Source organism: Anas acuta, chromosome 10, assembly GCF_963932015.1.
Source record: "Anas acuta chromosome 10, bAnaAcu1.1, whole genome shotgun sequence".
Classification (NCBI taxonomy): domain Eukaryota; kingdom Metazoa; phylum Chordata; class Aves; order Anseriformes; family Anatidae; genus Anas; species Anas acuta.
In genome coordinates, this window is record NC_088988.1 from 9948454 (window position 1) to 9970153 (window position 21700).

At 40.9% G+C, this 21700-nt stretch overlaps 1 protein-coding gene and 1 long non-coding RNA gene across 3 annotated transcripts in view; one reads left to right on the forward strand and one right to left on the reverse strand.

The window, feature by feature from the left end:
- Positions 1 to 775: 775 nt before the first annotated feature.
- On the reverse strand, positions 776 to 20002 carry LOC137861714 (uncharacterized). The gene is made up of 3 exons (XR_011099794.1): positions 19354 to 20002; positions 18514 to 18575; positions 776 to 1010 (listed from the first exon to the last, which is right to left on the reverse strand). It is a non-coding gene; the product is annotated as an uncharacterized lncRNA (long non-coding RNA).
- Positions 18952 to 21700, forward strand: part of GARRE1 (granule associated Rac and RHOG effector 1) — a 54709-nt gene continuing 51960 nt past the window's right edge. The window contains exon 1 of one of the 2 annotated variants that reach the window (XM_068693096.1): positions 18952 to 19100. The gene's annotated coding sequence lies outside the window, so the exon portion shown is untranslated. The remainder of the gene's footprint in view (positions 19101 to 21700) is intronic. The other variant, XM_068693097.1, reaches the window with a different exon arrangement.

Here is a 21700-nt window from a genome sequence, read left to right on the forward strand (position 1 = left end):
AACGCGCTGCCTCCGCCCCGGGGCACCTGCGTGAGGCAGCGGGGGCCGGTGGGCTCGGGGCCGGTGTGCTGGGAAGGGACCGGGCTGGAAATGCTCCGGCTTCCAGGCTGCCGCCGCCAAGGGCCGTTTCCAGCCCGGTCCCCCCAGCCCCACTGAGGGGTGTGGGGGCCTCGGCGGCGCTGCTCGCACCGGGGGCTCGGCGCCAGCCCCGAAAACGGCCTTGGGCGTGGAAATCCCCGAGGAGCTGAGCGCAGCATCTCCAGCCCGCTGCCTCGGACGGCCCCTGCACGCTGTGCTGGGTGCTGGGGCTTTGGCTCCGGCAGCCTTGGCCTCCCCCAGGCCCTTACATAAGGAGCTCGGCGGCTGGGCCCTGGGTGCCCGCCTGGCTCTGGGGCGCGGCCGCCTCCTTCTCAAGGCAGGCCGGGGCAGGCGGCGAGCAGCTGCTCGGTTCTTCAAGGAAAAAAACGGGCTGTTCTGGGCACAGAGCAAACCCTGCCGAAACAGGGGCGTGTGTCGGCTTCTGGGGATTATGCGCTTGAGGCTTAGGTGGATAAATCCCAGTGAAGTCATATTTTAAGCAGCTAAGCCCCTTTATGGATCTGGGCCTAAATCAGCCACAGAACGTGAATTTGACTCAGATCACTAAAATCACAGCCAAGCCCTAAGCAACAGAATCTACATCATTTTCCTTACTGAAAATCCCCGAACATTCCTAATTGAACCTAGTTATGTTACCAAATTCATACTTCAGTGACAATAAACTGTACAACAAACATCCTTCCTTACCTCACAGCACTCTAAGGTTTGTTTGTTTTTCAAACAAAGTAAGTGTTTAACAAGCTGAAGAATTTTTTTCTTCAGCATAATAAATCTTAAACACTTAAAAAATTTTCACTTCTTTGGCAGTTTTGGTAGTCACTTACCCCTGCCTGTCACAGGTTTGTGTAACTTCTCCAAGGCAACGTGGGTTCAGCCGTGCTGCCTAACCATCCATCAGTGACTCCTGCATGCTTTCATGTAAGGAAGAAAAAATAAAACAATTGGACTGTGAAGGTGATTCCATGAAGAAGCACACAAGTGGCCAGTAAGTGTTTAAGAAGCCACTTTGATCATCATGCAGATTGCCACGCTAACTTTATAAATTTTCCTTCCTTTTCAAGGTCTTTAGGATAAAAACCTCAGCAAAACTAGACTCCCATTCATAGTCAGGCTATAACCCAGGATATAAAGTTCTTTGGCCTAACAAATACCTTCTATTTGTCATGGGGAGAGAATAAGTACATTTAAATATGTTAGCTTTACTGATGGAGTTTCATAGTCAGTTATTAAAAATTCCTGACTCACCTGTATGATTTTTCACAAATCAGGGCTAATGCGATTTCATTAGTCTCACCACATCCCCACCAAATCCAGTGATCCCTTACATACATACGTTTTCCTCAGTTTCTCTTCTGCTATCAACAGTGGTTACCCCACTTTCATTGTTCTCAGAGCACCCTTCATGTCTTTTTTTACTGATTAGTCGCAAAGTGAAGGTCTGCCACTTGTACAAATTTACATTCACTTCTCTTGCAGGTCCTCCCAGCTATCCTGTTGTTTTCTTAAACACAGGTGACGTCTCAATTTTGCTTCTACTTTTCCTCTTATCATTTCCCATTTGGCAATTCCCCTATCCTGCCTTTCACTGTAGAACTCTGGCAATATCTAAGTTGCAATCCTCTTCTTGAAATTCAGAATTTCATTGCATCTTGATATTTGACCAGCTAAAATGTCTTCCTCTGTTTCCTTTATTAATTTTTCACTCATTACTGTAGCTCTCTTTTTTTTGTCACCTCACTGTTCCACCTCCTTTGCAACCTACCCAACCACAGCACAGCTCTGTAGCTTCCTACTGCTCTGATCATGTAACAATCTTGAATTGCATCATTGTTCTTTTCTTTTTCATATGAAATTTGAATCCCACGTCCTTACACAGCACAACTGCCCAACTGTACCTCAGTCCATTATTCAACACAGCTCTATTCAATTTTGTTTCCCCTTCTCCGTCTTTTTTATTATGTTCCTTGCATAATTTGAATTGTCTCCAAATCCTTGAGATTTTAAATCTTCAAGATCTGCAAGTTCATCTGACCCAAACCCAAAGTCAGAAGGATTTTGTTTGCTTCGCATCCCAAATCTGCAAGCATTCTCCTCATGCTTAATTTTATCCGTGCAAGAATGTATAGGCTCAGGTAATCAATAAGGACATACTAATTCTGGTTCACAGTATGGACCACAACATCACTGTCTTGCTGCCAATTCCACTCCCTAAAATGCTAATTTTGTTACAATTTTTAATTATCTGCCATTTATACTTTCTTGCACATCCTTCTCTGCTGCCAGTACCTTCTTACTTCCTATCATCTTTTGCTAGGCTACAGGATATACAGTCCTTAGAAAGTTCTGGAGTTCAAACTACTCCTGCAGAAAGCTATGCAAATTTTATGACATACAAAAAAGATATCCAGGTCAAGGTCCTAATTTTAATCTCTCAAGTCTACAGGATAAGGTTTGTAGCTCTTTCAGGAGTTGCTTCTCTCCCGAAGCTGTGCAACAGCTGAACACTACAGGGACAGTGAGGCCTTGTCTACATTGAAAAGATCATTTCATTGTAGGAAGTAGAAGGAGAATTTGGACCTGGGAGGTTCAGCAGCTGAGACAGCTGTTTCTTTGACAGCTGCTAGCTGTCATACCAATTTCCCTTAAGATTAATTTTAAGGCAGCTCTAATGTAGATAGAAGCCATGATGCAGAACAAAGACAAAGCCTTAGACTAATGGAAGACAGATAGGGTGAACACGGTGATGCTTCTTCTTTTGCAAAGTATCCAGCTGAAACATATTCCCATTCCAGAGAGGCCAAAGGCTATCATAGCGAGGGATGACACCCTTCAGGGTTGAGAAAGGGCATTTTAGTAAAGGATATTCTGTAATTGATGGAGATCAATTTTCTGACCTATGGGGTACAATGGTGGATTTACCATTTTACAAATGCCAGCCTCCATTAAGAACAGCTGCACAATGACCTACTTAGAAAAAAAGACAAGTGAAAATTCCATTTTGCAAGACAGCTGCATAGAAATTAATATTTCCAAATGAATGTGTAGAGCCTAAATACTACTGCCTCAGGCACTTATGCCAGAAAGGTTAAGTGGCACGTTTAATAGATAATCTCTATGATTAATTTATCAGAAAGAACCAAGTGGCTAATTTCCCCTAATTGAAATTTTCCGTCATGATAGAAATTTTTCAGATATAAATCCACTTCCAGTTAAATCCATCGTACTAACTCACTTGATTAAATGAAAGCAAACAAAACTACAATCTTGAATCCAGCTTTTGTTTTCTGCTAAGGAAACAAAATATTTCTGCAGTGGCAGAGAAAGTAGTAGATTCTTCCGAGGATGCTGAGATTGGAGCAAGTTTCAGGAAAAAAACAAAACAAAACATAGCAATCTGAGGTTAATGTGCTAACTCTGAAATATTTGAGCTGATCATCTACATCTACACTTTTAAGTACTTCTACTAACTTTAAGTGCCCTGAGTTTTTAAGAATGGTAGGTTTTCCAGGGAGAGGTAATCTTTTTAGCTCAGACTGTGGTAATCAGATGCAACTCTTTTTCATGTTTGGCACAGCAAGAGCTAACTTAATGCTAAGGACAGACATGAAGAAATTGCTCTGAGTTTAACATTGCTAGGTTAACCAGTCAAACATTTTGAGGGATAGAAGGCTACCAGCATCTGTGACAATAGAAGAAACTGGCAAAGTGAGAAATAATACAGGTCGTAGAACAGAGAAGCGCAGTTACACATTTCCTTTGGGCCATGAGGCAGTACATATGTGGAAAGCTTCCATGTATTGTAAAATCAATGTCTCCATTATAACCAAATATATATATTTCTGCTCTGACACTTTTATTTATCTTGTCTTTTCAGAATACTTTTTAAATCTTTCTTGATGCTCAGGACAACGATCACAGGTGGTGATTACTTTGTTTAAAACTCCTGCTGCTAACTCTTTCTGCCTTATTACCTGACTATGGGAATTAATTCCAGCATAATTCCAGCAGTAAGTGATTGTACCCTTCATATAACCTTCATAAGGACTTTTGGTTCATTGGATAACACACACAGTTTTGGAATGTGCATGTTGAGGAAACATTAATGGCTCTTGTGCAGAGCTGTCAGATCTTGAATCCACTGTGCAGGTGTTTGGCACTTCTGAAACCCAGCTTGACATTGCTAAAAGAGTGAACCTCCATGGTTTTCTGAGGATTTCCTAATGAGTCACTGGGACTAACTCACACTCCTAATTCCACAACCTGCACCATATCTTCTGTACTAAAAAGAGTTGCCATTGATCGTAGTCATGATATGCAAGCACTTGGCTATAAAATGAAACTGCATTTTTAATATTCTTCAAATCTGTTTTAGGTTTAACAGGTTTTAAAACACATGCAGAGAATTTTTGCAAGTTGCTGTCCCTTCTCTTCCCCCTCAGAGGCGCTGGCGCATGTGTGCAGAATTCTTTGCTATTCCAGCTACAGCCCTGCCTGGTCTTCAACGGCTATGCCCCAGGGAGTAACTTCAGACATGGAAGAGGGATTGAAAAGCTGGGCCGGCTGCAGCCCCCTGTCACCCCCGGCAATGCAGCAGGACAGGGCAAATGCCCTGCGAGGGAAACGCAGCCAGTCGGAAGAAGAAAACAGTAATAAAGCACAGCAGCTCTGCAGAGAACCATTCAAGGTTCTACAGTGGTTCTACAGCTTTGCTAACCAGCTACCAACAGATGGCAGTACGGCACTGGTTATTCGGCATCTGAATACAGTTCGGTATTAGAATACATCTCATGTGGGCCAAAACCCCAGTAACATAGGCGTCCTAAGAACATCAGTTGTACTATGTTGGGAAAAATCTTCCAGTGCTGTTAGAGACATGGTCTGTAACAGAAGTCTTTTCTAAAAGTTTCTTATTGTTACAGATAACTTTCATCTACCAGAAAGGGAGCCAGAATATAAATGAGCATTAAGCCACCACATTTGAATTTCTTGGCATTTTAAATGAGGTGACAGCAAAAGAGGTGAAAACACAGGTAGGAAGTGGGCTTGTTTTCTCAGAAATACAAAAATTGTTAAAATGAGAGATTCTTTTATACTAGGAATGGTAATATTTTGAAGAAAAATGAGTTTTGTTCACAGGGAAGCAGGGCCTACTGAGTGTTAAAATGGATTGCTGATAATAACCACAGTTTCTTTAGTTAGTTCCACTGTTTTATCACCCCTATATATTAATGGACTATATTACAGGCAGTAATTTGGTAAAACAGTATTAAGTCAGGAAAGGTTCCATTTTGAAAGAGATTAAGCAGCTGCATAGTAAGAACATATGTGTTAGTATGTACACATACATCTGTATATACATGCATGCATACACACAAATTGTATTAAACATGCTCTCCTATTAAAAGTGGACACTGTACTAGAGACTTGGAGAACAGTGAATGTCATATAAAGAGTATGGTAAGAAGGAAAATTAGAAACCAGTAGGGTTTTCCTTTTATCTAGCAATTTGCTTAAATTATTTTATTTTTATATTATCTATTTATTTTTTATAATAATTGTAATTATAAAATATTTTTAATTATTCGTATTTATTTTTGGTTAAATTATTTCATTATTTACAGAGAATTTCAAAAGGCCTATACAGACACCATCACATGGGCAGTCTGATAGCAAGCAAAACTGTAGTTGGTAACTACAAAGTATTATGCTATGGGAGGGAAGAAGAGCAGTTATGTGCTTCACAGCTTTCTAAAATATTGTATCAGCTTAGAAAACAGACTGAGGTCATGTTTAGCTGTGGCTGACATCCTGCTTTGGGTGCGACTGAAGCTGTTCATAGGCTCTCCCACTACTGTTCCTGACCCTTTTGGGCTAACCTGGTGGAAGATCCATGGCGATGAATGCCACTGAAGTAGTAAACATCTCTGTCAACACCTACTAGGGAACACATATGGGAAAGAATCCCTGTCTCATCCTTTCTGAAGAGCTTAACCTTTCCATGCTTCAGTTATCAACTCACAAAATGACTGTAATGCTAACACTGTACATGAATGGTAACTAGTTAATTAACATTTCTTAAAGTCCTGAAACCCTAGATTAATAGTGCTCTGGAGTATAAAGACATAATATTATTTCATTGAGCATTTGTCATTTAAAAAGTCCTATGCCTAAAGCTTTAATCAAACTCTGTTAAGATGAGAGTAATTTTCATTCTTGTCACATTTGGATCTTTTGTCTCTACTACGATGCATGGACAGTTCAACTACATATTTCTTTTGAGAGGAGCACAGGCACTACTATTTATATAATCAGGAATACCAGACCCAATAGTAGAATTCTACACTTGAGAGAGGTTTATAATTGTTTTAAGAGTTATTTTTAGAAGGTACGTTTCCTGAATTTACAAACCGTGATCCGTATTACTTCTATTTGCACAGAAAATGTTCTCCTCTTCAGTTAACTATAGTTTTGCTCAAGCTACCAAGTCATGGTGTCTCTAGAATGGCTAAGACTATTATTTTTAGTTATATAAAGTCATTATTGGTTACCAAATTTACACCTTTTTGGTAGCAGAGGAATACATTCATCTTTGATACAATTCTTCTATAGGCATTTGGAGATTAAGAAGACAGGAAAATAATTTATAATCTGCCATCATGTTACGTCAAATACTACAGAAGGCAAGGGTATTATTTTGAATAATGAGTGAAGGATGAAAACTACTCAGTAATGTCCACTGCTATAGAAATCAGAGCTTTTGATGGTGGTCAGGAATACTTATTTGGATAATACAGCATCACCTCAGATGTGCATGTGTGACTTGAGGCTAAAATTTCAGAGTCAGCTCACAACTGTGCCATAAACATTAATATAGGAACACAACTGAAAATGCCAAGATGCCAATGGCAATAAAATCAGATGCCATGCAGTGGCATTTTCAAGCTGCAGATGACACTATGGAGCATCAGACTGCTTACTGGGACACCAATTTAGTGTCCATACAGAAATCCTCCTCTTTTCCAAAAGGTAACACATATTTCAACATCAGAAGTTTGTTATTCAAGCCTTTTCATCTGGCTCAGCACACAGCATCAAGAACATCACTGCATATACAACGCAGGCAACAGCAAGGTCTGAGGCAGTGGGTGTGGTGGGACTGCCCCTTTCAGAAGCAGCCAAAAATTTCTCCTGGATCAGAAAGATTGCATAATGATGGCCTCCAATAACACAGGTTCCAGTGACTACACAAAAGTAGCTCTGAGAGCCTGTATTCTTATGGCTTATTCTGGGAAGCTAACTTTATGCAGAAAGCTTCTCCTGCTTTTTTTGTGTAATCAATACTGACGGGTAAATTCCTTCTGATGTATTTTTAGACATTAAATAAAAATTTCACCCGGTATCTTGCAATTCAGTGTTTCTTTCCCTTTACCAGCAAAGAAGCTGAAATAAGATTTTTACTCTGAAAGTGACTGGAAGAACAGCAATGGTGCCTGCTCTGATTTTTATATTACATTCTGTTTAAAATTTCTGTAAAGATCTATTTATTTACTAGTCATCAGCCTTGCCCACTTACTATAAAAGGTTATTATGGCTGACTTGAATATGAAAATGAAAAGAAATTCAGGAAGCACAATTAATAATTCTGCTAATGATGCAATGACCAGGAAGCTTACTCTTTCTTAACTGCATTAGTGGTGTAACACTAATGAGACTAGGTAGTAGAAAAAAAAAAAAAAGACTTTTTCTCATGTGGAAGGATGGTAAATTAAATTAAATACATAAAGTAACTGCATGATAAATTATGTATATTTTGTCTATATTTCTGTCTATATTCACGGTAAAAGCACTTGCCTAGTTCAGACAGGAAATCATTGTGAAAGCCTGGACATGGGGCTGTGATCCAGCCATCTTTGTCTCCTGTTTTCATAATGTGAGCCAATCAGTTAGGTCAAATATCGCTCCACTGAGAACAATGGGAAATTCATTTTGATGGTAGTGAGATTACGTTGGCTCCCATAACTTTTTCAGGTAATTGTTATATTTGTGCTATGTTATATTTGCATTAATTTCGTATTATTATAATTATGTGTAATTATATACATTTTACATAGTGTACTTATTTTGCACATATACTATAGAGAGGAAATGTCTTAAGATGAAGTATGTGGAGAAAATGCTAGTTACTGCCAGGTAAAAAGTACTTTTCACAACAGAAATGGTTTAATACAGTCATTTAAGTTACTTAGGTTTCTAGCAAAATACATTTCCTACAGTCATGGGGTCTGATCTCAGTCCCATTAAGTTTAACACAAAGATCGCTCATCTTAAAAGCAACAGAACCATGCTCTTAGAATATTTCTTTCAAATAGGCTTACTACTCTTAACTGTTCACTGTTGCTGCACTGAATAGCATACACATCGGAGGATTAAGGCTTTTGCAGTATCAAACAGGAGGTGGCTTTCAGTTACACTATCTCGGTTATGTGCCTATTAATTCAAAGTTCTAGCAAATTCCCTGTGTAGGATTTTTAGATTGCCAAGAGAGTCCCTAATGGGAAGTGCAGACAACTTTAAAGTACCATTCACATGTAGTAATTCTTGGCAGCTGACCCACTAAAGCAGTTTTGAGACTTGTGCTTTGCACTATCATTTCTGCTACTAGTTTCCTTCCTCCCCTCTCAGTGGGACTCCTGTCGGGAATGTAACATACAGCACTGGAGTAAGCAGTGATGTGCCAGCCTGCGTCTGCTACAAAGCGGCCTAAAAATAAAACCCAATTGGACAATGCCATTTGGTGTACAGCAGTAAACGTTCCAGTAATGTAAACCAGACTGTCAGCAAAGATAAATGATTGTTCAGCTGCATGCCAAACAAATCTCAGGATCTTAAAAAAAAAAAAAAAAAAAAAAAAAAAAAAAAAAAAAAAAAAGAAAACCCCCCAATTCTTTGATATTCATTTATAAGCTTAATCTCTTGAGATTTATTATTATTGCAATTTAATGAATAATCACATCAATGAAATCATAAACAAGCATCTCATAAAAATTTTGTTTAAAATTACTAATATTAATATTTTAATAAATTAGCCCATCTTGCAGCTTGTTTCAGTTCAAGGAAGTTCTCTGGTAATGTAGAGTTTGTTTCATAAAATGCCTACCCATCAAGTGACATTTTTTCCTGTGCATATCAGAAGAGCTCAGTTGTTTTGCCAGCATCTCTCTTTAAAATCTCAGTTCTGTAGACTGACTTTTTCAAAACCAGTCTACAGGCTGATGTTGTTCTTTCTACTGATTTCATTTGAAATACCTTTTTTTTTTTTTTTCTTCCCTTTGTGTATATGAGATTCCTTTAATTTAAAAGGCTATGGTCACACGGAGTGCACAAGTAACTGATGCAAGTATTTTCAGGCTCTCCAACTACAGATACAACTTTGTACCTCATCTTTCAAGCTACTTTACAATTTTGCAGAGGAAAACATAAAAGAAATCACATCCCTATTGAATAAGATTCTAAGGATATTTACAGTTCTTAATTCTTTATTCATAATTCTTTGGCCTTGAAACAAATGCCAACATTCATGTTATTGTAAAACAGGAGGAGAATTAAATGCCTAATGGAATCACATTAACTGCAGGTCCCAGGCCTTTAAAGAGATCAATAAATGGATCTCACAGCAAGATCAGCTCCATGATTTTTAAAATCATTAATTAAAAACATGACAAAGGCTAACGTGCTTTAGACATCTTCTGTTATTGCTACTATGTTTATGCCCAGAAACCCCAAAATTACATGTATACCATTGTGCAGCTGGAGAACTGAGCTTTACAAAGATTTCTGTTTATGTATTTTCAGAAAAATGATTACACACTCTAAAAAACATAGGGTATAAAACCACTACAGATTGAACTTCATTCTTATTATGTACTATGCTGTTTTGCCAGTCCTGCATGTACAAAAACCATGAGAGAACATCACAAAGTATTACGAGTTTGATTTTCTTAGGAAACCACCATTCCTAAAATTTGGAGACTAAAAACCATCAGCTGCATGCAACTTGCAATCAGAAGTCCAAAATTAGCAACTCTGAAGTCTGTCAATGTATCATTTGCTCCATTTGAAGAGAAAAACAGAAAAACTCCTGTCAGGGACAAATTCATTTAATCCCCAAATCCTACTCTTCTGAAACCATCACTGGTGTCACCCTGTGTACACAGTAAAGAGTTTGCTTGTTGGCAGAGTGGTCAGTGAAGTTCACGTGTTTGTGGGCAATTATTCCAGGAAATAGCAAATCATATTACCTCAAAAACTATACAGATAATGTGTTCTCTAAAAGCAATACTCAACAGAATGGGGGGAAAGGGAGGTAGATGTACATACACACTGTACATTTTAATTTAAGAACACAGTAACATAAATTTTTAATTACTTTTATGATTACTATCTGATACAGTCTCTACGACAAGACAGAATTGTCTCCAAAGGCCTAGAGAAAAGAAAACATTTAGATCTGCATTGCTTCCCCAACTCATAATGCTGTTTACAAGCCCCAATGCTACTGCAGTTTATTTACCACCTTCTTCTATTTTTAGCATTGGTATGGTGAAAAACAAATTACAAGTCTCTGTATTTTTATCACATCAATCTTTATAAAAGCATGTAATTTATTTATTTCTTGCAGTATCTGTGGTGACAACTGAAGCTAGACAAAGTGTGTGTATTTATTCATGTACGTATGCATTTCATGCTATATTTTAATGGTGTCTGAGCTGGACAAAAACTGATTACAGCTAACGTTAGTGAAATACAAAATATTATAGGCTTATCATTCCGATATCCTTATTTCATATCAAGACAGCATGTATTTACCTTACATAGAGAAAGCTAAGCCTAAGCTACTTTGTTGTGATAAATTCACGACAGGTTCCCCCACTAATTAGTTTTATTTCCTATATGGCTGTGCAGTACAATCTCTTTTCTTTTCCTTTAAATCTAAACTGAGTATCTGTCAACTACATCACCATGCAGTATTCTCTGTATCCTATTATTTCCTACTTGTCTTCCAACTCCTGGAATTAAAAAGGTCCTTGAGACCTTTGTGTTGACAGTCAATACCAGTATCAAAGTCTAGTTTTGAAAGATCTATATAATAGCAGTTCCCCACTCTCACTCCTGGAATTCCAGAAGAAAACTAACATATGCAAAATCCAACAACAGAAAACAACTGATATATAGTATGTGCATGGCCTACACATCATTTTACTACTCTGCTATCTTTCAATAACCATTGTTTTGAAGTTCTGTGCCTAAAAGTATATGATGTATATGTATTTGGGTTATAGTATCTTGATTTGTCAGTGTGAAATTCACAAAAAGTGCACCTGTAGGTACTGTTTATCTGCTGCTTTGAAATATTCAGCAGTGCTCACACAAGGCTGAAATGTTTCTTCCCCTCAAACCTCAGCAGGCAGTTGCTGCCACAGGGCTGTTGTCTCATGGTGCCTCATGCCGACACATATGACTTAAACAAGAGTTGCATATGTGCAGTTCCTGTGAGACTGAGGTTTTGTTTCCTGCCTCTTAGACCAGCAACAACTGTGATCTGATAGTCTAGCTTTTTAGCTGGTATGCTAGCTTTACATGGCAACTTTTTACATCATCTTTTACAGTACTGCAATTGATGAGATGTCATGCAAAGAGCAGAGAACCACAGCTACCAATTTCAAAACAATACACACAATTTATACTAATGACAGATGAATCAGGACCTTTGGATCCAAATCACAGGAGAGAGGTTTGTACATGCCTCGACCTAGAAGTTGAGATAGGGGATGCAGAGAGCACCTTTAAATAGACCACTCAGACATAAAGGGCATCGATCTGCCTTAGATGATGAAGATCTTTGAAGATGATGAAGGATCTTTGAAGATGATGAAGGATCTAAAAGTACTGAAGGATGCCAGAGAAATAACTTCTGGTAGCCCTTAAACTTCAAGCATATGAATACCCAAACAAGATGTTTCTTGGCTGTGAAAAAGACAGCAGTAGAGTGAACCATAAACACTGTGAGACCTGCTCCTGGGTGCCTGGCATGTGTCCAGCAGCGCAGGATATTTGCATCTAATAACATAGCCAGCTGTGCGCCCTTTTGGCTAAGAAAGTTTAGAAAACAAACATAAGTAAAAAACCACTGGGCGCTGTATTGCTAGCTTCATCTTAGTGATAAGCAGAGTGAACTCCTCAAGCCTGATGTCAAGTTTACCAAGGAGAACCAGATCCAGGTGGTGGACCACAATGAAAACAAACCAAATACACTCTTGGCTGCTGTTACAGAGAAAGTGTGAAAGCGCTAGAAGCTGACTAAATAAATCAAGAACCTGAAACCTGCCGCGGAGGTCAGCTACACTGGCTTTCCTGTTGGAGCCAGAGGAAAGTGGTACTGAGCCAACCAGGCATTGCTAACTCACTGGCCCCGTGGAACGCAGACAAGACTGGGTTGCCAAGTTTTAGTAAATAAGTCCCGCTCTACTCTGTCAACATCTTCTCAAGCACAGGACAGACAGGTGGCCAAAGACTACCTCATAGGTATCTCACGTTTCATGATGTCACCAGGAAACCTGGACTGCTCTGGACAGGACACCTAAAAGAGGCTCTGTATTGAGGGGTTTATCAATAATCATTTACAAAGAAAGCTTTGATAGTCTCGTATTTCATTGCTCCTGAGAAATGCCGTCCTTTAAGTGGATTACCTACAGCACAATCCCACGCAGGGCTTTTGGGTATTTCTGCCATTAATGAAGAAACTCTAGAGAAAAGACTAATCAATTCAAGTGTCGTGCCTGCATCAGAACACAGCTTTTATCAACTACAAGTTTCCCTGTGTTAGCAAGTAATTTAGCAAAGTTTCGACCATGAGATACTGGTTTGCAAGTTCCTCTGTTATTTTTCTGTTCAACCTACTTTCATAATTCCATGTTCTACATTACGAAATAACTCCTTATTTGGCAGTTTTCCACAACACAACGTAATCTGTATAGGCAAAAGGTGGCAGCAGTACCACTAAGGCAGTTGAAATTAAGTTGCCTTTGTTACAGTACCCTGACAGACATTAAGGCAATGTGCTAACTAAAGCTTTCAGTCCCCTCTGCTGCAGGAACTACCATATGGAAATTCTTCAATACTACCACTTAGGCTTCCTTCCAGACCACTTCAAACATTTATAAATATTTATAAACATATATAAAACATTTTGCGTATTTATATAAAAATAATTTTAAATAAATCATCCAAGATTCACCATTCATCTGGTAATATGTTTCATATAGACCATTAAAATAAGAATTATATCCAATATAAAACACTTTCTAAAAAAGTCAAGTTCTGTTATCCAAGACATACATAACACCTTACTAAAATCAGTTACACAAGGTCAAGAAAAGAAAACATAATTTTGCAGCTAGTCACTGATTTCAAACATTTAATAGAAGGGATTCTATTTTTCTATACCTGTTTATAAATGTTGCTCCAGAATTCATTCTAAATTTTGTTTTACTCCTTTTAAATCGTGCTTAGACTCAATTACATTAGGAACCCTAAATACCCTATTAATAAATTGGGCCAGTCACACACAATTACATTTTATTCCTGCTCACAATCTTACCATAGAATATACTTGGATGACAAATTAATTTCTTGGTAAAAAAGACAGTCTAATTCTCATCACACATTTAGACCATATCTGTTTTCTAACAGTCTTCTAAGATCTAGTATTATGAAATGTTGTCAACAACAGTTCTTTGTACCTCACAGTCTCTCAGCGTCTCCATACTTGTGGAATACTTTGCAAAGTTCTGAGCCAACTGCTAACGGCTAATTAATTCATAATCATTTGATACTCATCAGAATAAATTTATTTAAAATACAAAACTTCTACGGTATTTAGATGGTCATGCAAACTATTTTACCACAGCTGGTTGAGAAGTACATTTTTGTGGTTTTGCAAGCTGACTCCTTTTTGTGAAAGTTTTCAAGAAAACAAGCAAAATGAGATCCCAGACATCTGAATCATCAGACTTCAAAAAAATTATACATGTTTAAGTAGTTGACTTCCTGAAGCAAAAATGTGAAATGCCAATGACTATTTTGTGCACGTAGTTGGGAGTGCTCCATTCCTGTACCCATCTAGCTTATTGCAACAGACAAAGAATTTATCTCAGGGTCTCGTCCTCCATTTCAGCACAACTGGAAGACAGTTTTTTTTAAGCAGAACAGCAACTTAAAAACAAACACATCTTCTCCTTCATCTCAGGATTAGGGACAGTGACCTTAAAAATATCTGAAATTCTTCCAGTGCCTGTAAACAAAAAGGGACTGCTGGCCCTCATGATCATGTGTCACTTAAAAACATTCTTATTTGTTGGCTACTTTTTGGAAAGGTTATTTGCTGTCAATCAAGTGACAAGTTCTGCTTATAATAATGGTGATGACATCAGACCTGCAGAAGAGAAGATTAGTATGGGGTGTCTAAATATATAAACTAGAAGGTCATGGGATATGTCCAACATCAATTGAAGTCAATGGCTTCCATTCAGTTCAATCAGAACTAGACTGATACATGTAAAATAAGAGATTCTTTTGTATATATATTTATTTTCCCTGTAGCCAGTGTCATTGGCTTGCAGCCTAGGATTTTTTAAGGTGACCTGGATCTTTTATTTATCTGAGAAGAAAAGGTGATTGTCCCTATTTTTATTTTTAGGTAGCCATATATAGTCAGTCATGTTCACTCTTTCCAAAGTGGGACTTGCCCTGTGGAAGTAACAGGCAAGAATTTTTCCAGACAACAGCCTGGGGGCTCTAACCACAGATTCCTTTTGCCATTTGGTAGTGTTTACAAAGAAGCTGGGCAAGAGGCCAATTCTCATTTTAAGCCTCAGGTTGGACACAATGGTTGGTCAATGTACTGAGGAGTATAAAGCATAGGTCAGCAGCTTTCCTGTTAGGCAGCAAATAACTAAATTTCATTTGTCTGAAATAGGATTTTAGTTGTCCAGGGCTGCAGGACAAAAGGACTGTTCTCACCCTGACAGCTGGAATGGATGATTTGTGAAATGTATTTTTAGAAGTCTTATTTGCCTACGTGTATGCCTGCATTGTCAAACACTCAGACAGCAAGAGCAAGTCAGGCTCTGAGCTGTGAGAACTGTAACATACTGTACAAACTGTATAATATATTTAGGTCTAAAAGTGCATTTTCATTACTTCTCATCCTCCAATTGCAAATATACGGTCCAAATATTGATGCAACACCATTGCTGTTCTTCCTATACTTTGATGTACAATCACAACTTTCACAGTAGTTAGTAACCACAAAGGGAAAATCACTGTTGACACAATAGAACATTAGTGATCAAGCCTGCTTTCCAAAATCACCCTGGTTTTCCCCACATTTCCTTTTCCTATACATATCTCTATCTGATTAACAGAAACAACAATCCCTTGTAAATTAGCTTCTACCCTTAACAAGACAACCCACTCCTGAGGGATTCTATTACTAACATTCATCCTCCTAATCTTATCCCACACCTTGCTGATACGCATATCCTTATTAACATTTGCACACTGGCTATTGTGCCAGTGTTGCTTTTTTTCTGAGCTAATGATTTCTTCCTCTACGGCCCCTGAGATCAGGTTGCACTCATAATACATTTCAAAGCTGGTTTCCTCTCTCACCAAATAGCATTGTTACGTTTTTTGTTTATGCAGTGCACCGGTTTCCTTCCCTTCCTATTCAGTGGAGGTCTTGGAAAGCACATATTTTGTATATACATATGTAACATTGATAGGAAAATCACAAATATAATTGAATACATCTATTGTGTGCAGATCTAGATAGGACTTTACTAAATAGTTAATCATACTATCATCTTTCAAAACAATTAGAATTCACAGAATCAAAAATTAGAATATTCAGTATAAATATAGCATAGCAGGCATTTAGGAAAACAAATTAATCATCATGTCACACTATGTATTTCTTAGTCCTTAGGAGTTTCCTCTTTCTTTTGCATTGGTTATGTACTTCTACTGAATTGAATGTTTTCATACTCTATTAATATGAAGAAGTGTGAACTTTGTATTTATTTCTCAGTCTGCCTTAAATTCCTACCATCTGGTTAAGAAATATTAGCTTTAAGGCTAGGATTCTTATCAGTCTTCTGTGCATTTATGCTCTTAATCTATAAACTTCATCTGTAATAGTTTTCAAATGAAATGTCTGACCTTTAAAGATGGTTAAGTGTTAAAAGTTGCTAAATACCATTGTAAAAAAAAAAAAGATAATAACATGTAAATAAATCCTGTGAATTAAAATTAAAAATATGCTTATTAAAAATTGTTTCAACACCACTGACAAAATCAAATTCTGTGCAGAGCCACTGAATACAATTAATTCACTAGGGTAACAAAATACAGAGCAGATTTGGACACCTACTGCTGGTATAAAAGAACATTTGAGCATTGTATTGAACCGTAAGGTCTGCAGAATAAATTTCTGCTTGTGAATACAGTATGTTTTCGTCAGCAGAGCTTGTGTAGTTTGGGGATCTGTTTGTCAAACTGTATCTACAGCACTACTTAGTAAAAAGGACTGGTGGATAGGCATCACTGAGCACAGTATTTTTATTCCAATATTTGGAATATTTTGTATTCCATCGCTTGCCAGCTATTCATCAGGGCAGGACTGTTGTGATCCTGTGAGCACCGTATTACAATCTTCACATGACCAAAAACTGCAAGGTACGTGGCTTCGATATCAGAAGGGAAAGAAAATTCCCAGAACAGTTTATAGGTGGGAAACATCAATAGCTCAACAGGGATTACAGATTTCTTTTTGGACACGCCTGGACTGGATGAGCAAGAAAAGTCAAGAACGAGTGGTAATGTTTGCCTCAATAACTCCTGCTGGTTTTCTTTTTCCTACAAGAGTCTCCAAGGCTGCTCTGTTTTGGCTACGTGGCGCAACCTCAGTGCAAGAGCAACACTTGAGCTCCTGGAGAGCTGCTTGCAGCTAAAAGGCTCCAGAATGGCCACTCTGCTTCTCAATGATAGAAAATACAGGTATACCTAAAAACATGTGTGCTTGTCTGTGTCTCTCCCTTCTTTCTTTTAATAAACAAAACAAAACCAAAAAACAGGAGGTATTTTTGGTCTTTCTTTGGATTATTTTAAGATGCAGCCACAGATTCTGGCCTGGGAGGAAGGAAAATACATTGCAGTATTTTTTCTCTTTCCCTTCCTTTTCAGTTATTAATACTTTGTTCCAGTCAAAAACTTGTTCAAACCCCATCTGAGTCTTTATCTCTTTTTTTTTTTTTCAAATCAATGTTCACTTACCATTTAGCTAGTTAAAAGCGGGAAAAGGTACCTTTTCCAGCCCCTTATTGCACTCTCAGAATAAAAAGAATGCTCCAGCACCCGTCTCTGTTGAAGGAGCCAACAATATGACAGCCTTCTGTTGCCTTGCTTGCTTTCCAAGTATTTCCCAGGTATCTCTTAATTTGAGGACTAAATTTACCAGGAAGAGACAAGCTTAGTAGACATGCAAGAATCAGAAAAGTTCGGGGGCAACACATTGATGAGAAGCCCAGTCTGCCAGTAACCATCTGTTACAGAGAAGGAAACAAAGCCACAGATTGCTCCTAGGCAGCTTCCCACAGACACTGTTTGAGGACTATTCCTAGCTTGTGGCTAGAAGGTGTCCAATAAATTGTCAATTTTACTTCTTGCCACAGAGTTTTCTGATTAGCAGCACAAAAAATGAAAGAAGTTATTTATTTTCACTTTATCAGTATCATATTCTAATGTTTTGTTGCTTTTTTTTTTCAACATAGAGATCAGAGGCTCAGTCGTGTAAACAAAGTTTTTGCTTCTTTATATTCCAAGAACTTTTAACTATTTTCTCACTATTACATATGACCTTATTTTCTAACTTCTACCAACTATTTCTGTATGTTATTAACTTATTGTTCCATTTCAAATGTAAGGTTCTAAATAAACCTTAGAAATAAACAATAACTACCTTCTTCTAAGAACAACAGGATTAACAGGATTTTTCTTTGGAAATAGGATTTGAAAATACATTGAATTGCACAGCAAACCTTTTCTGTATACAGTCTTCATTAAGAGTGAGGAATAATAATAAACTGGTTCAAATTCACACAGCAAAGCCATCACGTACCAGGCCTGTTTTGGTTGGGGCAATTTGTAAGGCTGGCAGCACCATGATAATTATGCCCAAGGGGACTAATTTCAGATAACTTTGTGAGCATTTTACTCAATCCCCAAATAAAGGTTTAACAGTGGTGAACCCCATAGTTTCCCTGGCTAGTGACTTTAGACAGAAGAGGAATACAGTACTTTGCAGGTGCTGCTGGCGATCTCTGTCACTGATCATTCCCTCATGGAAGGACGTGCTGCACCTGACCATGAAACGACAGGACGGGAAACCTCGTTACTTGAGGTTAATATAAAATATGGACTGATTTTTATTATTTCCCCTCGCCCCTCGTCCTCCGCTCTGAAATAACGGCCTGCTCGTCCCTCACCCTCCCCATTTACACCCCAGCAGCCGGGGCCGGGTCCCCTCACACGACAGGAGGCAGCCGGGGCCTGCCCCACACCTCGGGGGAGCTCGGGGTGCGTGTGCTCGTGTGGAAGGACCGAGGGCGAGCCCCTCAGCATCGCCCTGCCGGGACAAGGCCCCGGCCCCGCACCTCCCCGCTCACCCCTCCTCAGCTCCCTGAGGCGCCGCGCCCCCCCCCCTCAGCCCTCAGCCGCCCGCCCCGCTCCCGCCTTCCCCTTCCCGCTGTCAGTCGCGGCTCCGCCCGCCCCCGGCCGGTCCCTGCCCGCCTCCTTCCCTCCCCCGGCGGCCGGCGGAGGAGCCGCCGTTTCCGGAGTACACAGAGCGGCGCTGGCCGGGCGGCGGCGGCGGCTGTCGCGGGCAGGTGAGTGAGCGAGCGCCGCCGCCATGCCCCCGATCCCCGCCGCCCTGCCTCAGCCCGCCCGCGGCTCCGCAGCCCGCGGGGCCCTGGCGGTGCGAGGCACCGGGCTGGCGTGGCCGGCGGTACCGCCGCTCTCCTCGGCTCTCCCGGGTGCCGAGGCGGGCAGCGGGCGCTCTGGGGCCGGGAGGAGCCCCCGGCGGCTCGGCGGGAGGGCGGCGGTGCCCCGAGGCGCGGCCCGGGGGCTGTCGCCGCGCACCCTCGGCAGCGCCGGCCCGGCCCGGCTGTGGCGGCGGGGGCAGGCTCGGCACGGCTCGGCACGGGGCGGTGGCGAGGCTGCGGCCGCGTCCCCTTCTCCCCTTCCCTCCGCCGTGACCCGAGTGCGGGCAGCCCGGCCGGGCCTGGTCCTTGCGGGCGTTGCTGCGCCCCTTGGTGGCGAGCTGTGGCCGCCCGCCGCTCCCTCCGGCCTGCTCCGGCCCCGCGGCGAGCGACGGAGACCCCGCGGCGGGGACCTCGCCTCAGGGCGGCGCGGCTCTGCCCGGCCGCCTCCCGCCTCAGGGCCCGGCCGGGCTCCGGGGGCAGCCCCCGGGAGGTGCCCCCACAGGAGCCTGGCGCTGGGCTCCCCAAGCCCCCGGCCCGCAGCGGTGTCTCCGTGCTGCCGCCCGCGCTTGGCTTTCACCTGACGCCTGCTTCCAGCGCTATTCAGTGTTATTTTTAGTCCCTCGTGTCCATACTGCGGGCTGAGGAGGGAAACTCTCATTTTGGGGTGTAGCTGGAAACTTTGCTGATATACCTTTGCTTTGCCCTGCTGGAGACGGGGCCTGCGAGGTTTTATCCCTGAGTGACGAGGAGCAGGTATAAATTGTCAGGTGGAGGTATGTTACCTCAGTAATTTGAAAGATTTTGAGAGACCTCTTCTGATTTTGTTTCAGGTGGAATTGCAAGCCTAGTTACAGGTACGAGTCAGCCATTATTATTAGTTCTCCAGAGGAACAGATGTCTGGGTGTCATGGTGAAGAGGGCGGCGTACATCAGCCCTCTGTAGTGGCAATAAGTGCCCGGCTCCTCACAGCCGGTCAGCTTGGGGCTTCAGAGGCACGTGTAGCTGGCAGGAGGTGCGGGTTTGGTTCCCAAAATGGCACTGAGCCTTGTAACAGCCAGCGTGGCTGTTGGATAATCTCAAATCCAGAGGCCGGGGAAAAGGTCAGCACTGGTTTTAAGGCTGTTGCTTGTATGCTCAGCCCAACACCATCTTGGGGTGCTGTTGAGGTGCTGTTGCTGCTTTACGTGGGTGACAGACAACTGAAGCTCCTGCAATCCGCTCCCCTTCCCTCATCTCTCTGAGGTATGTGGCATGTGTCGTGGAGCTCCCAGCCGCATGAAGGTTTCGGTATGCAGCTCATGGGATCAGGAGCGCTGGCCGATCGTGGCATGCACTCAGGTGCTATTTGTGTATCTTGTACATCAACATGATTTTGCACTTGGCTGGAGCCTTTTCCTAGGCAGTGTTTCTATAGAAGACCCTTATTCTGGAGACAATTGCTATTCTTCGAAATCTAGAACTTGCACAAGGTTTTTGCTTCTTTTTCTTTCTCTCGTAGAAGGAAGGCCTTTCTCTTTTAACTATTAAAGTCGTGAAGAAGGTGTGTTTTGGGTCAACATAGGCATTTCTGCTGCTTCATGTCACCTTTGAGGTGTGAGGAACTGGGCTGGAAGCAACGCGGAGCTGCTCCTTCATGTGCGTCTTGTGGTGTTGCTTCTTAGGTCAGCGTAAGGCATAAATCCTGCTGTTAGCGTTTTTCATTCTGAATCAGGAGTTACTCAGAGGTGTTAGGAAACTAGAAATACTGCATACGGGGAATATTTTTGAGACAAAAGTCTCTTCTGAGACTCTGAAATGTGGTTAACAATTGATCCTTCATATAAAACAGAATGAAAATAATCTTCTGAAAATCTTTAAAAGAATAGTCTGAGTTTCTTCCACCTCTTAGGTACACTTGTATTTGATCACTTGAATCTTTTTTGCTGTGTTTTTTCCTTCTGCCTCCAAACTGAGAGCACATTTCCCCCCACTTCTTCCCACAATGTATTATTTTTCATGACCTCCTCTTCCCCTGCATACAAATGATTGCCAGGCTTTCTTTGCAGGAAAACAACTGTATTTTTACTGTCCTGTGAAGTATAAGTAAGCTTCCTTTTATATCCTGTATTGAGTGTAGTTTTAAGTGCTGCTGCTTGCCTCTTATTACTCAAAACAGGGTTGTGTGAAGAGAAATTGTGCTGCTGCTTTTGTTTATATAGTAGTGCTGTAATAGGAAAAGACTTGTTCTTGGTACAGTGAATGCTGGTACACCAGAGATCCTGCTAATGATAGTGATTAATAGGTGCTGCTCAAAATAGCTATCACTGTTGATATGACTAATTGTACCGTATGAAAAGAACTCCTTTATTCCCACTAATCTCAAGGTGTTTCTAGAGTTCTAGAGAAATGCCTGATCTGTGCAGGCGAATAAATGCCCAGTGAAATGCAGAACTTAAAGTGAAGTGTGGCAATTCTTCAACAGCTTGCTGCTGTGCTGACAAAACACTTGGGGCTGAAAATGAAG